Here is a 14,919-nt window from a genome sequence, read left to right on the forward strand (position 1 = left end):
ACAAATGGATTTTTTTTTTCCTGTGCTACAATTAGTCCCCTCTAGGTGCTGCATCTAAACTGAGCCACATTGAGGGTATGTGGTTCTAAAAGTTTGCCAGCGCTAATAAGTGTTTTAGCTCGGAAACTGATGATTTATTTAAGTTTTGTCCTCCAAGGTACTTTTTACATTATCAGAAGGGGAAATAACCACTCTCTGCACATGGTGCTGTTGCTAATATGGCTATCAAAGGCAGCCAAAGTACATTTGCTGTCATACATTGGTAATTTTTTGCCATCCCTCCCTATCCATCAAAAATTGCTAGAATGCAGGAAGCCAGGCCTCACAGCATCATTGGTTGTCAAGATGCAGGCAGCTGGGCTGCTTGGCATCATTGGTTGCTATGTTGCAGGTGGCTGTCTGCCCTATAACAAACAATAATGCTGTGTGACCAGGGTGCTGAACATTCACAGGGCTGAATATGCACGGAAGACAGAGTCTCCAGTATAAACACTCCAGCCACAGTGTTGTCCCCACATGGTTGACGTTTTTTTGATTGTACTTCAGCATTTTATGTAATAAAGCCCATGTCCTGCTGATTTGTACCGTGGTGACGGCTCTTTTTGTGGACTCAGTACTGATAAGTAAGGATGAGCTCCGGCATGTTCACATGGTCCACATGCAGAGCCCGCCAGGAAGCCGGCACTGCTCTGTGCTAATCACAGACAGTGAGACATTGTCCCGACGCGCGGCTGCAGAGATCGGGAAATGGCTCACTGCCTGTGATTAGCGCAGAGCAGTGCCGACTTCCTGGCGGACTCTGCACGTGGGGTGTACGAACACGCTGGAGCTCATCCTTACCGATAAGACTTCAGAATCCTATGCCTGAGCACTGGTACTACAGCCACAGGTGGATTTTGTGAGGTTGTAGCACTGAATTTTCTACCTGCCCCCACCATGCCTCCATGAGTGCCCCCTGATGAGGCCACCTCAAATGGCCTCATGAATGGCATGGTCCAGCCAACCATATCTCTTCTTCCCAACAAGCTGTCTTCAGCCTTTTGGGTTGACTGATACCCAGAACGTCAGAGGAAAGACTGTGAGTGCAGCATATTATTGTTCAGCCCCCTGAGTAGGACACCCGGCATTCCTTGTTGAAGAGAGTGGTGCTGATATCATCACCATATCCTCGCTGATTTCTGCTCTGTTGTGGTCCTTTTCCAGTGCCCATCGTTGGGAAAGGACAGGGGACAGAGTGGGGTTGATTTACTAAAACTAGAGAGTGCAAAATCTGGTGCAGCTCTGCATAGAAATCAATCAGCTTCCAGTTTTTTTTTTGTCAAAGCTTAATTGAACAAGCTGAAGTGAGAAGTTGCTTGGCTACCATGCACAACTTCACTGGATTTGCACAGGAAATTTGCAGAAGTCATAGTAGTCAACTGAGACCTTAAAATAAAAACACTAATGCGCAACCAAAAATAAAAAAATCAATGAGTGGCCGCCTACCTGCCAACATGTGTTCCCACAAAATAAAGAGTAAATATAAGGTGACAATGTGGCGTTTACTCAATATAGGATAAACAACATAAAGTGTAAATGCACCAAGAAGGTAATTAAATCAGTACACATTAGGGATGAGCCCACGGTTCGAGTTAAACGTAAGTTCGACTCGCACATCGGGTATTCGTTTGTTCTAAAATGAACCGACATATGGGGGCATTCGTGGAAAATTCGGAAAACCCCATAATGCACTGCGAGATCGCAGTGCATTGCTGTATGATGATTGGCCAAAGCATGCACCTAACCTGCATGCTTTGGCCAATCACAGCACGCTCTGTTGAGAGAGCCATAATTAGCCAAAGGGAGGGTGCCTTTGGCCAATCATGGCTCAGGGGGGGCTAAGTCCATGCCCCACACTATACAAGGCTGCTTACATAGCGGCCATGTGTAGTGTTGTTGGCGTGGACAGAGCGATAGCTTGAGTTTAAGTAGGCAGGTTATTCAGTGAGTGGCAGTGTATTTGAGATATGTATGTATGTATGTATATGTATATACGGTGGTGTATAGTCTCTAATACACTTCAGACGGTGTACACAGTATATAATACAGTGTAGTGTGGTGTTGCAAAACAAAAAATACATCATGTCTAGAAGGCCACCAAGGAGAGACAGATGCTCATAGGCCACTAAAAGAGGGCAAGCAGCTTCTGTGTCTACAGTCAACATTGGTGGTTGTGGACATGGTGCATCCTCTGCAGGAGCAGGCTTATCCTTTTTGTCTTCTGCTGGCGATGTTATTGAGCCACAACATGCAGAAGAGTTGGTGGAGTTTATAACAAAGCCGTCCTCATCCTTCTCATCCTCTGTCACCCAGACTCAGAGTAGTTTGCCTTGAAATGCCGCTGCTAAAGCGACTTATTCTACCGCCCCCTTGTCCACAGTCACTCCTTCCGTGGCCCCACCATCATGCACGGAGGAGTCCCCAGAATTATGCAATCATGGTGTCAGATATATGCTGCTGGAGGATGGGCAGCAATTTGAAGGCTTCAATGTTGGTTCACAGGTTGAGGAAGGGAGTAATGTGAGCCTAGAGAGAAGGGGTGCCACAGAAGGACAAGAAATTGGTAGTCATTTACCCCCAGCTGCAGCACACTGCCAAGTTTGCTCCAGTGACGAGGAGGGAGGGTTTGATGAGGTCACTGACTGTACTTGGGTGCCTGATAGAACAGAGGAGGAGGAGGCATAACTTCCACGAGGCAGGATGTGCTCTAGGGGGTAGCTTAAGGGCAGCCACCCTATTGCATCACACTGCAGAGATCCGCAGGTGCAGGGCGCTTCTAACTCCCCATTGACTTTTAAAAGTTTCTTGGTGTGGGCATTTTTCGACACATGTGCAGCAGATTGCCATTGCTGTTTCAAACCTTTTTCTGAAGTGGATCAAGTGTGGCCAGAACAGAAGCCGCTTGGGCAACACATGCTTGATCAGACATATGACGACCTGCCATGCAGACCCACATCATAGAAAAAAGCGGACATTTCCTTGCTCTGGATCTGTGATCTCCAAACCTACTATAACTCCAGTCCTCTCAAAAACCTGCACTGAGAGGAATGAAGGTATAGCATAGGTGTCCCAAGTACTTGCAGCCAATCTGCTAGCAGTACACCACCAATTGATTTTAGCAGGCAAATTTCCCTACCCCAGTTGATGGACTATAAAAATAAATTCAGTCCCAGCCATCCACATGCTCAATGTCTAAATGCTAGCTTGGCCAAATTGCTAGCACGGCAACTGCTGCCTCCTGTTGTGAATTTGTGGAATGTGCTCTACCTCAGTGGCAGGTTCCAAAACGGCATTTCTTTTCACAGAAGGCCATTCTGGCTCTCTACCGGCATGTGGAAGGCAATGTTTTGGCCCCGTTGGACAGGGCGGTCAGCAGTAAGGTTCATATTACCGCTGACTCATGGTCCAGCAGGCATGGGCAGGGATGTTACCTTTTCTTCACCGTGCACTGGGTAACTCTGCTGGCAGCTGGGAGGGATGCAGGGCAAGGTTCAGTGGTGTTGGAGCTTGTTCCACCACCACGTCTCCAAAATGCTAGTGGTGATTCTGCCACAGCTTTCTCCTCCGCCCTCTCCTCTTCTTCTTCCTCTGTGGCCTTTTCTACAGATTTGTCCTCTGAACCGGCAGTGCTCCGTAAGTGTTCAAGCGGCTACGCAAGCAATCAAGCTAAAAGATGCCATGCAGTGCTTGAGTTGGTCTGCCTAGGGGACAGGAGCCATTGATTCTGTCAGCTCTGCAGGGACAGGCATACACCAGCTTCAGCCAGAAATGGTAATATGTGACAATGGCAACAACCTTCTCTCCACCCTCTGACAGTTGACCCATGTTTCATGTTTAGTACACATTCTGAATTTGGTGGTGCAGCCGTTCTTGACCAGGTACCCAGCCTTACAAGATCTCCTGAGGCAGGCCAGAAAAGTCTGTGGTCATTTCCACCGGTCATACAATGCCAGTGCTTGCCTGTCTGACATTCAAAGGGAATGCAACCTGCCCATCAACCGCCTCATTTGTTACATGCCCACAGGTGGAACTCAAATTTGGCAATGTTGCAGCGGCTGCACACACAGCAGAGGACCATCAATGAGGACATATGCGAGTATGGCACCAGGACAGGGTCAGAAGAGCTTGGCTTCTTTTCACCACGCCAGTGGCTACTGATCAAGGATGCATGCACTGTTGTCTCACCATTTGAAGAGGCCACAAGGATGGCGAGCAGCGACAACGCATGCATCAGTGACACTTTCCCTCTAGTCTTCCTGCTGGAGGACCCCTTTATCCAAATAGCATTCCTGCGGGCCCACCAAACACACAGGAAGAAGAGGAGGAGGAGGAGTGTGTCAGCAGGGATGTAGAGGATAAGACTCAGCAGCAGACTTCAAGGGATAGTTTTCAGTCCCCAGAAACCCAAGGAGTTATACGTGGCTGTGAGGAAGTAGTTATGAATAATGTGATCCTTAGTGACCTAGAGGACTCAGAATTCGAATGCCTCTGCAAATTTACGCTGCATGGCCTCCCTGATTCTGCAAAGCCTGCGAAAGGACCCTAAGATTCATGGTATCAAGGAGATGGATCATTACTGGCTGGCAACCCTTCTCGATCCTCATTACAAGGGTAAAGTTGCAGAACTCATCCTGCCTTTGCAGAGGGAGCAGAGGATGAAACATCTTCAGGAGGCCTTGAAGAAAGGTTTGTGTAATGCATTTCCAGACCCTGAGAGGTTACCATTTCCTGGTGCTGGACAACATCTGGCTGAGGCTTTGTCCAGTCAGAGGAAGAGCAGTGGAGAAGGTGGTCCGGTTGACCCAATGCCTTTAAACTATTTTTCAGTCCTCAGCGCCAAGGTCTGATCAGTTCAAGCAACCATCGCCAGCATCTGCATCATATGGTGCAGGAATATCTAGGGGCAAGAGCAGACTTGGAGACCTTTCCAACAGAGCATCCACTGGGTTAGTGGCTCTTGAGGATGGACCACTGGCCAGAACTTGCTCAATATGCGGTTCGAGCTACTGGCCTGTCTCGCATCCAGTGTGCTTTCTGAGCGCACATTCAGTGCTGCTGGAGGGTTTGTAACAGATCAAAGAGTGCACCTGTCTACAGACTCCGTTGATAGTCTCACATTCATAAAAATGAATCAGTCTTGGATAAACAGCTATCAAGCACCTGATGCTGATGTAACTGATTGAATTTGCTATGGATCTGGGTTCCCTTGAAGACTGCCTATGCTGACTATCCTATTCCTCCTCAATCTTGATGATGCCAGCTTCCAACAATATTTTTGGTTTAGGGCACCTCCACCACTACCCAAGGTCCATTTTTTTAGGCCCTATTTAACAGGGGCATGTAATTACAATTTTTGATATAATATTTCACAGCAGGGCCCATTCCTGTGCCCAGCAAGAGTATCTGTGAGGGGTTACAGTGTTGTGGCACCACCACCACCACCAAAGGCCCAATTTTTCTGCCCCTGTTTAACAGGGGCATGTAATTACAGTTTGTGATATAATATTTCACAGCAGGGCCCGTTCCTGCCCCCAATAAGAGTAACTGTGAGGGGTTACATTGTTCTGGCGTTACCAAAACGAAAGGCCCAATTTTTCTTCCTCTGTTTAACGGGGCCATGTAATTACAATTTTTGATATAATATTTAACAGCAGAAGCTCTTCCTGCACTCAACAAGAGTAACTGTGAGGGGTTACAGTGCTCTGGCACCACCAACACCTAAGGCCCAATTTTTCTGCAGAGTATATAGGGCAGGCCATATAGTATATGTACTGGGGGGCCCACGCCATTTAAAAAAAAAAAATTGGTGCAGGGTTCCCCAGGCACGATATTTAAATGAATAGTTCATTTTTATTGTTTCACTTTATTATTAAAATCACTGCTCCCAAAAAAAGACTGTTTTTAAAAAATTTTTTTGCATTGATACATGTCTCCTGGGGCAGGACCCAGGTCCCCAAACACTTTTTATGGCAATAATTCGCATATAAGATTTTTCACGTTCGTGTCCCATATACTTTAATGGTGTTTTGCACAAATTGTTTGCCTGTTCGCATGTTCTGCTGCCAACCACCAGGGGGGTGTTTGGCTTAACCCTAGTACACATAAATTGATAATGAAAAACACGTGCAAAGGTTGCAAATGCCGCAAAACTGTATAGAAAAGACAATAATAAATGCTTAAGATAAATAACATGGTCAGTCCAAAAGTATTCAATACAAAAAATATAAGAAATAAAGTGCTTGTGCAAGAATCCTTGGTGATAAATGTTTCATCAGGTGCAAAAAGTTCAGTTCAATTAAGTGATAATAACTTTCACCATTTGTAGTACACCAATAGTGTGCTCCAGCCTCTCACCTCAAATTGAGACCCCTACGCCTCTGTTGTTAAATATCCTTGATGGGCAAAACAGCAGACACATTTCCTTGGAGCATCCAGCCAGATAAGGTATATTCCAGTTGTTGGAAAGGAAACTCCACTGTAAATATTATGCTCCTTTTATATCCTTCACTCTCCTCTATTCAAAGTTGGAAGCAGGAGGCTCACTGGCTCAGTCATCGGTTTCCAGAGCGTGCACTTGTTGTTTATCTTATATTGAGTAAGCGCCACATTATCAGCTTATATCAATTGAGACTTTTAGCTAGCTGGTATAGGTCAGTGGTCCCCAACCTTTTTGGCATCGAGGACCGGCTGCGTGGAAGAAAATTGTGCCAAGGCCCGGTTGGGGGGGGGGGGGGGGGACCCATAGGGGGTAAGCGATTTTCCGTGGCCGGTTTGTCAGCACTTTATTTCTATTATTACATTGTAGTAATTAATAAAATAGTACAACTCACCATAATGCAGAATTAGTGGCAGCCCTGAGTGTGTTTCTTGCCATGTTACCTGCCACCAGATGCGGAATGTCACTTGCCATGTCACCTGCCACATTGCCTGTCACTAGATGGGGAATGTCACTTGCCACGTCCTTTGCCACCAGATGCGGAATGTCACTTGCCATGTTGCCTGCCACAAGATGCGGAATGTCACTTGCCATGTCACTTGCCACGTTGCCTCTCACCAGATGTGGAATGTCACTTGCCATGTCACCTGCCACATTGCCTGTCACTAGATGCAGAATGTCACTTGCCACATCACCTGCCATGTTGCCTCTCACCAGATGCGGAATGTCACTTGCCATATTGCCTGCCACAAGATGCGGAATGTCACTTGTCACGTCCCCTGTCAGGATGCCTGTCACCAGATGTGGACTGTCACTTGCCACACTGCCTGCCACTGCATTGGTGGCAGCACTGGTCCATCTAGCACAGAAGGGCACCCAGTGAAGGCAGGAGAGCAGTGAGAGATGATGTCATCTGCTCCCTGCTCCATTTCCGACATTAAGGGTGATAGGACGGGAGAGCAGCGATGTGGGGGTCGGAGAGATGATGATGTCATCTCTCTGCTCCCCGCCGCACTTCCGACATTGAGGCTGACAGGGTGGAAGAGCAGCGAAGCGGGGGGCGGAAAAAGAAGATGTCACCTGTCATATTGCCTGCCCGCTCGCTATCTCTTCCACCCGGTGCTTATATGCTGGCCGCCCGGCTGTCTCATGCTGCCTGGCCGTGCCCGCGGCCCCGCTGAAGAAAGGCCACGGCCCGGTAGTGGGCCGCGGCCCGGGGGTTGACGACCCCTGGTATAGGTGGTGGTGGTACCCTTATAGACAGTTGGGGGGCTGCCATTTCTATGACATCCGGTGTATAGGGTTAATATATGGTCACTACTTGTTCATACCTTGCTATATACTAATTTTAGCAGGGGTTGATTTACATATTGATAACAAGGATAAGTACATTCAAGTATTGATTGCTAATAGTAGATAGTGATATACTGTTCTATAACATTCTATAAGTATGATAATAGTTAGTATGAGGATACATCCTCCGTTTTATATTAGTGATTAAGATGGCTGCTTTAGATTGTGTGATAAACAACTTTTGGGGACTTTCCTGACATTAGGTCTGTTGTCAACATGTAAGTTGGCAATATGTAATATGGCAAAGAGGGTGATATGTTGGGTGGCAATTTGCCTTAGCCCTTGTACACACGGTCGGATAATCTGTCAGAATGCGTCTTATTGGACCGTGTCGTCAGATAATCCGACTGTGTGTGGTATGCATCGGACTGATTCCGTCCGAATCTCCGTCCGACCCAAATTTCCAACATGTTGGAAATATTTCCCGACCAACTGGGCCAGACGGACCTAATCCGATCATGTGTAGAGCATTTTCATCGGACCAAGTGCCACGCATGCTCAGATCAAATTCCTACATCAAAGCTATTGGCTACTAGCCTGAATGTAGTCCCATCGTAACAAAATTACGTCATCACGTTCTGAAAGATTGGATTTTTCGCCAACTTGGCCCGACCGTGTGTATGCAACAGTTTCGGACACAATCCGTCTGACTAAATCCGACGGGCAAAATCCGACGGATTTGGTTGCCAAAATCTCCGACCGTGTGTACGTGGGCTAAGGTATGGCATGTGTATGAAGATAAGATAAAGTGATGTGCCATGGACACATTTTGCTTTAGATAAGAAGTCCTATAACTAGCTCTCTGATAACTGTCATATCAGAACATGTGTGTGATGTATACTCTATGATCCCCACGGTGGGAATAAAATATCGATTTGGAACTCATATCGCATCTGAAGGTTGATTTGTTTCCTTATAAAAAACGGAACACTCAAGATAAAGATCTCTACTCACCAGGAAGTAGGCGTGTCTTTTTAAAACAAGCATTTGAGAAAAATATTTTTGGCGCTATGGTTCCTTGTTTACTCGTCATCTTGAGTCTCTGGCTAACTAGAGTATGGGTGGTTATTTACTAAAGGAAAATCCACTTTGCACTGAAAGTGCACTTGGAAGTGCAGTCACTTTAGATCCGAGGGGGACATGAAAATAAAAAAACAGCATTTTATCTTGCGCATGATTGGATGATAAAATCGGCAGAGCTTCCCCTCATTTCAGATCTACCCCTTAGATTTACAGCGACTGCACTTCCAAGTGCACTGAAAGTGCAAAGTGGACTTGCCTTTCGGAAATAACCCCCATGGTCAAAACTCTAGAAAGCAGATTGTGTCTTATTTTATCCAACACAAAATACCAAAAAATAAAAATAAGTGTCGGGGAATGTCAAGTTAGTTATCATAGTCATATGTTTAAAGGTTTCTCTTCATCTGTAAGCAATTTTTTAGAGACTGAGTAATAGACAAGTTACAGGAAGCCCTGACCTTCAGAGCAAGATCGCACAAGTTCTAACTGGTGGTGTTTATGTATTTGTTTGTATGTTGGTCATAAAATATAGTGGGCAATCAATCTTTATCTTCTTTCACATGAATGTCCCTTGAAATGGATCTGTAGTGTTTTTAACAACTTCAGCTCTCACACCTGTAAACCCCCTCTATAGACAAGAGCAACTATTACATTTCTGTCATGGGCCTATTGATTCGGCAATAACTTTGTCATTACTTAAAGAGGGAGTCCACTCGAAAAAAAATGATTAAAAGCCAGCAGCTATAAATACTACAGCTGCTGACTTTTAATAAATGGGCACTTACCTTTCCTGGGGTCCAGCGATGTCGACAGCTGAGGCCGATCGATCGCTCGGCTCTCGGCTGCTGCCGCCGCCATTCTCGGTGAGGGGATCAGGAAGTGAAGCGTTGCGGCTTCACTTCCCAGTTCCCTACTGTGCATGCGTGAGTCGCGCAGCGCAATGGGAATGCTCCGCGCTGTCTCTGGGACCTGTGTGTGTCCCAGCAGACAGCGCGGCAGGATAGGAAGAGGCGTAGACTCCCGTGGGAGTCTATGCCCGGAAGTGGGTGCAAATACCTGTCTTAGACAGGTATCTACACCCCCCCTCCCCCCTGAAAGGTGCCAACTGTGGCACCGGAGGGGGGGAGGGTTTCCGATTAGCGGAAGTTCCACTTTAGGGGGGAACTCCGCTTTAAACTGTTACAAGACAGAGGACCCTGTATTCGCTATATCTGCTCTCCCACAGTACACAGAACATGGAAATGCAATTATATTAGTAAATATAAACTGCTAAATACCTTTTCTCGTCAGCAGTTACAGCAGTCTTGTGACTTCTATCAGTGTCTGGTTAAAGCTTGCAGGAGGAGTTTTTATTCTCCTATGATTGTCTTATGAGGCTGCAGGACCCCTGACCCTCTGTCTGGACAGTGCCGATTGGCCCTGTGCTGACACATGCACCCTCCCAAGAAAAAAAAAAGTCTTTAGCATTACACACCAAACTGAGCATGTGCAGCTTGTCCTCAAGCCTTTGTACTATCAGGCAATATATTGGGGACTCTGGAAGAAGGGGAGGATCAGAGGAGACAGAATCAAACAGCCTTTTTACACAATGTGGAGGATTAACCCCTTAGGTTCCACAGTGAGTATAACAAGCATGATTTACTGCATATATAGATTATTTTTACTGTTTACTGGGTTTAGTAACACTTTAACCACTTGCCGACCGCCTCACGCCGATGTACGTCGGCAGAATGGCACAGGCAGGCATAATCACATACATGTACGTGATTTGCCTCCCGCGGGTCGGGGGCCCGATCGGGCCCCCGCCCGGTGCCTGCGGCGGTCGGTTTTCGTTCGGGAGCGATCCCGGACGAGGGGACGGCCATTCATTCATGGCCACCCCCTCGCGATCGCTCCCGACGAATGGAAATCCCCGGTGACATCACTTCCTCTCCTGTAATGTAAACACAGGAGAGGAAGTGATGTATTCTCTCCTCCGTGTCGGTATTTTTCATTCCGACACGGAGGAGAGCGGATCAGTGAGTTGCACCAACACATCCCACACACAGTAGAACATGCCAGGCACACTCACACCCCCCCTTTACCCCCCGATCACCCCCCCAATTACCCCTGCCCCCCAGTCACAGTGACACCAATGTCATTTTTTTTTTTTTTTTTTTTTTTTTTGCATTGGTGTCATTTGTGACTGTAATAACTGTTAGGGCAGTTAGGGTTAGCCCCCTTTAGTTCTAATGTACCCCCCTAACCCCCCCAATAAAGGTTTAACCCCGTGATCACCCCCCGTCGCCAGTGTCACTAAGGCTGGGTTCACATTGCAGCGGTTTATGAGAACGAATGTGATTCGCACCGCACTGCAGTGCAAATCACATCCGATCTCTGTGCGATTCGAGTTCAGCCATTCGCCGCACCCGCCGCACCCGCCACACCCGCCGCACCCGCCGCAAATTCGCACGGGACCCTTTTTTTGGCCCGCAGCAGAATCGGATCGCATGGGTGTTCACACCATGCGATCCGAGTTTGCAGATCGCACTGCGATATGCGAACTGATCTGGGGGTGTCAGTAACATTTCACTGACACTCCCAGCAGTTCGCATAGGGCAGTGTGAACTGCCGCCGGGAGGCATGCGATGCGGGAACCCGCCGCGGATTCGCGGCGTTTCCGCATCGCTCCAGTGTGAACCCAGCCTAATAAGCGATCATTTTTCTGATCGCCGTATTAGTGTCACAGGTGACGCTAGTTAGGCAGGTAGGTATTTAGGTTCGCCGCAGCTTTTTATAGCGCTAGGGACCCCCATATACTACCGCATAAAGCCCCCTGATTGCCCCCTAGTTAACCCTTTCACCAGTGATCACCATATAACTGTTACAGGTGACGCTGGTTGGTTAGTTATTTTTTTATAGTTTCAGGGCACCCGCCATTTATTACCTAATAAAGGTTTAACCCCCTGATCACCCGGCAGGTGTCATTTGTGACTAATAACTGTTAGGGCAGTTAGGGTTAGCCCCCTTTAGTTCTAAGGTACCCCCCTAACCCCCCCAATAAAGGTTTAACCCCGTGATCACCCCCCGTCGCCAGTGTCACTAAGGCTGGGTTCACATTGCAGCGGTTTATGAGAACGGATGTGATTCGCACCGCACTGCAGTGCAAATCACATCCGATCTCTGTGCGATTCGAGTTCAGCTATACAGATAGTATGGCTGAATTCGTGTCGCACCCGCCGCACCCGCCGCAAACTCGCACGGGACCCTTTTTTTGGTCCGCAGCAGAATCGGATCGCATGGGTGTTCACACCATGCGATCCAAGTTTGCAGATCGCACTGCGATATGCGAACTGATCTGGGGGTGTCATTAACATTTCACTGACACTCCCAGCAGTTCGCATAGGGCAGTGTGAACTGCCGCCGGGAGGCATGCGATGCGGGAACCCGCCGCGCATTCGTGGCGTTCCCGCATCGCTCCAGTGTGAACCCAGCCTAATAAGCGATCGTTTTTCTGATCGCTGTATTAGTGTCACAGGTGACGCTAGTTAGGCAGGTAGGTATTTAGGTTCGCCGCAGCTTTTTATAGCGCCAGGGACCCCCATATACTACCGCATAAAGCCCCCTGATTGCCCCCTAGTTAACCCTTTCACCAGTGATCACCATATAACTGTTACAGGTGACGCTGGTTGGTTAGTTATTTTTTTATAGTTTCAGGGCACCCGCCATTTATTACCTAGTCTCACTAGTGTACCCCTAAATTTAGGGGTGTCTACTTTCTAAAATGGGGTCATTTGGGGGGGGGGGTTTGTGCCATCTTGGCATTTTATGGCCTTCAAAACTGTAACGCCCTTAGAAAGCCTGAAGGCGGTGCTTGGTTTTTGGGGCCCCGTACGCGGCTAGGCTCCCAAAAAGTCCCACATATGTGGTATCCCCGTACTCAGGAGAAGCAGCAGAATTTATTTTGGGGTGTCATTTCACATATGCCCATGGCATGCGTGAGCAATATATCATTTAGTGACAACTTTGTGAAAAAAAAAAAAAGTTTGTAATTTTCCCGCAACTTGTGGCAAAATATAAAATATTCCATGGACTCAACATGCCTCTCAGCAAATAGCTTGGGGTGTCTACTTTCTAAAATGGGGTCATTTGTGGGGGTTTTGTGCCATCTTGGCATTTTATGGCCTTCAAAACTGTAATAGGTAGTGAGAAGTGAACTCAAAAAATTACGCCCTTAGAAAGCCTGAAGGCGGTGCTTGGTTTTCGGGGCCCCGTACGCGGCTAGGCTCCCAAAAAGTCCCACATATGTGGTATCCCCGTACTCAGGAGAAGCAGCAGAATTTATTTTGGGGTGTCATTTCACATATGCCCATGGCATGCATGAGCAATATATCATTTAGTGACAACTTTGTGAAAAAAAAAAAAAAAAAAAAAAAGTTTGTAATTTTCCCGCAACTTGTGGCAAAATATAAAATATTCCATGGACTCAACATGCCTCTCAGCAAATAGCTTGGGGTGTCTACTTTCTAAAATGGGGTCATTTGTGGGGGTTTTGTGCCATCTTGGCATTTTATGGCCTTCAAAACTGTAATAGGTAGTGAGAAGTGAACTCAAAAAATTACGCCCTTAGAAAGCCTGAAGGCGGTGCTTGGTTTTCGGGGCCCCGTACGCGGCTAGGCTCCCAAAAAGTCCCACATATGTGGTATCCCCGTACTCAGGAGAAGCAGCAGAATTTATTTTGGGGTGTCATTTCACATATGCCCATGGCATGCATGAGCAATATATCATTTAGTGACAACTTTGTGAAAAAAAAAAAAAAAAAAAAAAAGTTTGTAATTTTCCCGCAACTTGTGGCAAAATATAAAATATTCCATGGACTTAACATGCCTCTCAGCAAATAGCTTGGGGTGTCTACTTTCTAAAATGGGGTCATTTGTGGGGGTTTTGTGCCATCTTGGCATTTTATGGCCTTCAAAACTGTAATAGGTAGTGAGGCGTGAAATCAAAAATTTACGCCCTTAGAAAGCCTGAAGGCGGTGCTTGGTTTTCGGGGCCCTGTACGCGGCTAGGCTCCCAAAAAGTCCCACATATGTGGTATCCCCGTACTCAGGAGAAGCAGCAGAATTTATTTTGGGGTGTCATTTCACATACGCCCATAGCATGTGTGAGCAATATATCATTTAGTGACAACTTTGTGTAAAAAAAAAAAAAAAAATTTTTTTTTGTCATTATTCAATCGCTTGAGGCAAAAAAATAAAATATTCAATGGGCTCAACATGCCTCTTATCAATTTCCTTAGGGGGTCTACTTTCCAAAATGGGGTCATTTGGGGGGGTTTTGTACTGCCCTGTCATTTTAGCACCTCAAGAAATGAGATAGGCAGTCGTAAACTAAAAGCTGCGTAAATTCCAGAAAACGTACCTTAGTTTGTAGATGTGACAACTTTTGCGCAAACCAATAAATATACAATTATTGACTTTTTTTTTACCAAAGACATGTGGCTGAATACATTTTGGCCTAAATGTATGACTAAAATTGAGTTTATTGGATTTTTCTAATAACAAAAAGTAGAAAATATCATTTTTTTTCAAAATTTGCGGTCTTTTTACGTTTATATCGCAAAAAATAAAAATCGCAGAGGCAATCAAATACCATCAAAAGAAAGCTCTATTTGTGGGAAGAAAAGGACGCAAATTTTGTTTGGGTACAACATTGCATGACCGCGCAATTACCAGTTAAAGCAGCGCAGTGCCAAATTGTAAAAAGACCTCTGGTCATTTACCAGCAAAATGGTCCGGTCTGAAAGTGGTTAAGATAACAAAGTAATACATGTATCATTCTTAGTAAGTAAGGCTTTATTTTGGTGATATTGTCCTGCAAAAATGATTTTATATTTTATGCAATCCATAGAGAAAAAAAAGTACCAAAACTACAAAAATTCAATTTTTTTTTCATTTGTTAGGTAAAAAATAAATTAGATCAAATTACAAATGTTACTCTACCATTTGTTCCATTTAAAATGATACTAAAATTAATGATTATTTATAAAAGTACAACCAAAGCATTTTTGTTTTTGTTTTTTTTACGTTTTG

The 14,919-nt window shown here is 46.0% G+C and overlaps 1 long non-coding RNA gene across 3 annotated transcripts in view; it reads left to right on the top strand.

Annotated features, from left to right (window-relative positions):
* LOC143927696 (uncharacterized) overlaps window positions 1-14,919 on the top strand; it is a 114,428-nt gene that overhangs the window by 80,405 nt on the left and 19,104 nt on the right. The window lies entirely within an intron of this gene.

This window comes from Lithobates pipiens, unplaced genomic scaffold, assembly GCF_037356315.1.
Source record: "Lithobates pipiens isolate NorthernLeopardFrog02 unplaced genomic scaffold, aLitPip1_a1.2 Scaffold_23, whole genome shotgun sequence".
Taxonomy (NCBI): domain Eukaryota; kingdom Metazoa; phylum Chordata; class Amphibia; order Anura; family Ranidae; genus Lithobates; species Lithobates pipiens.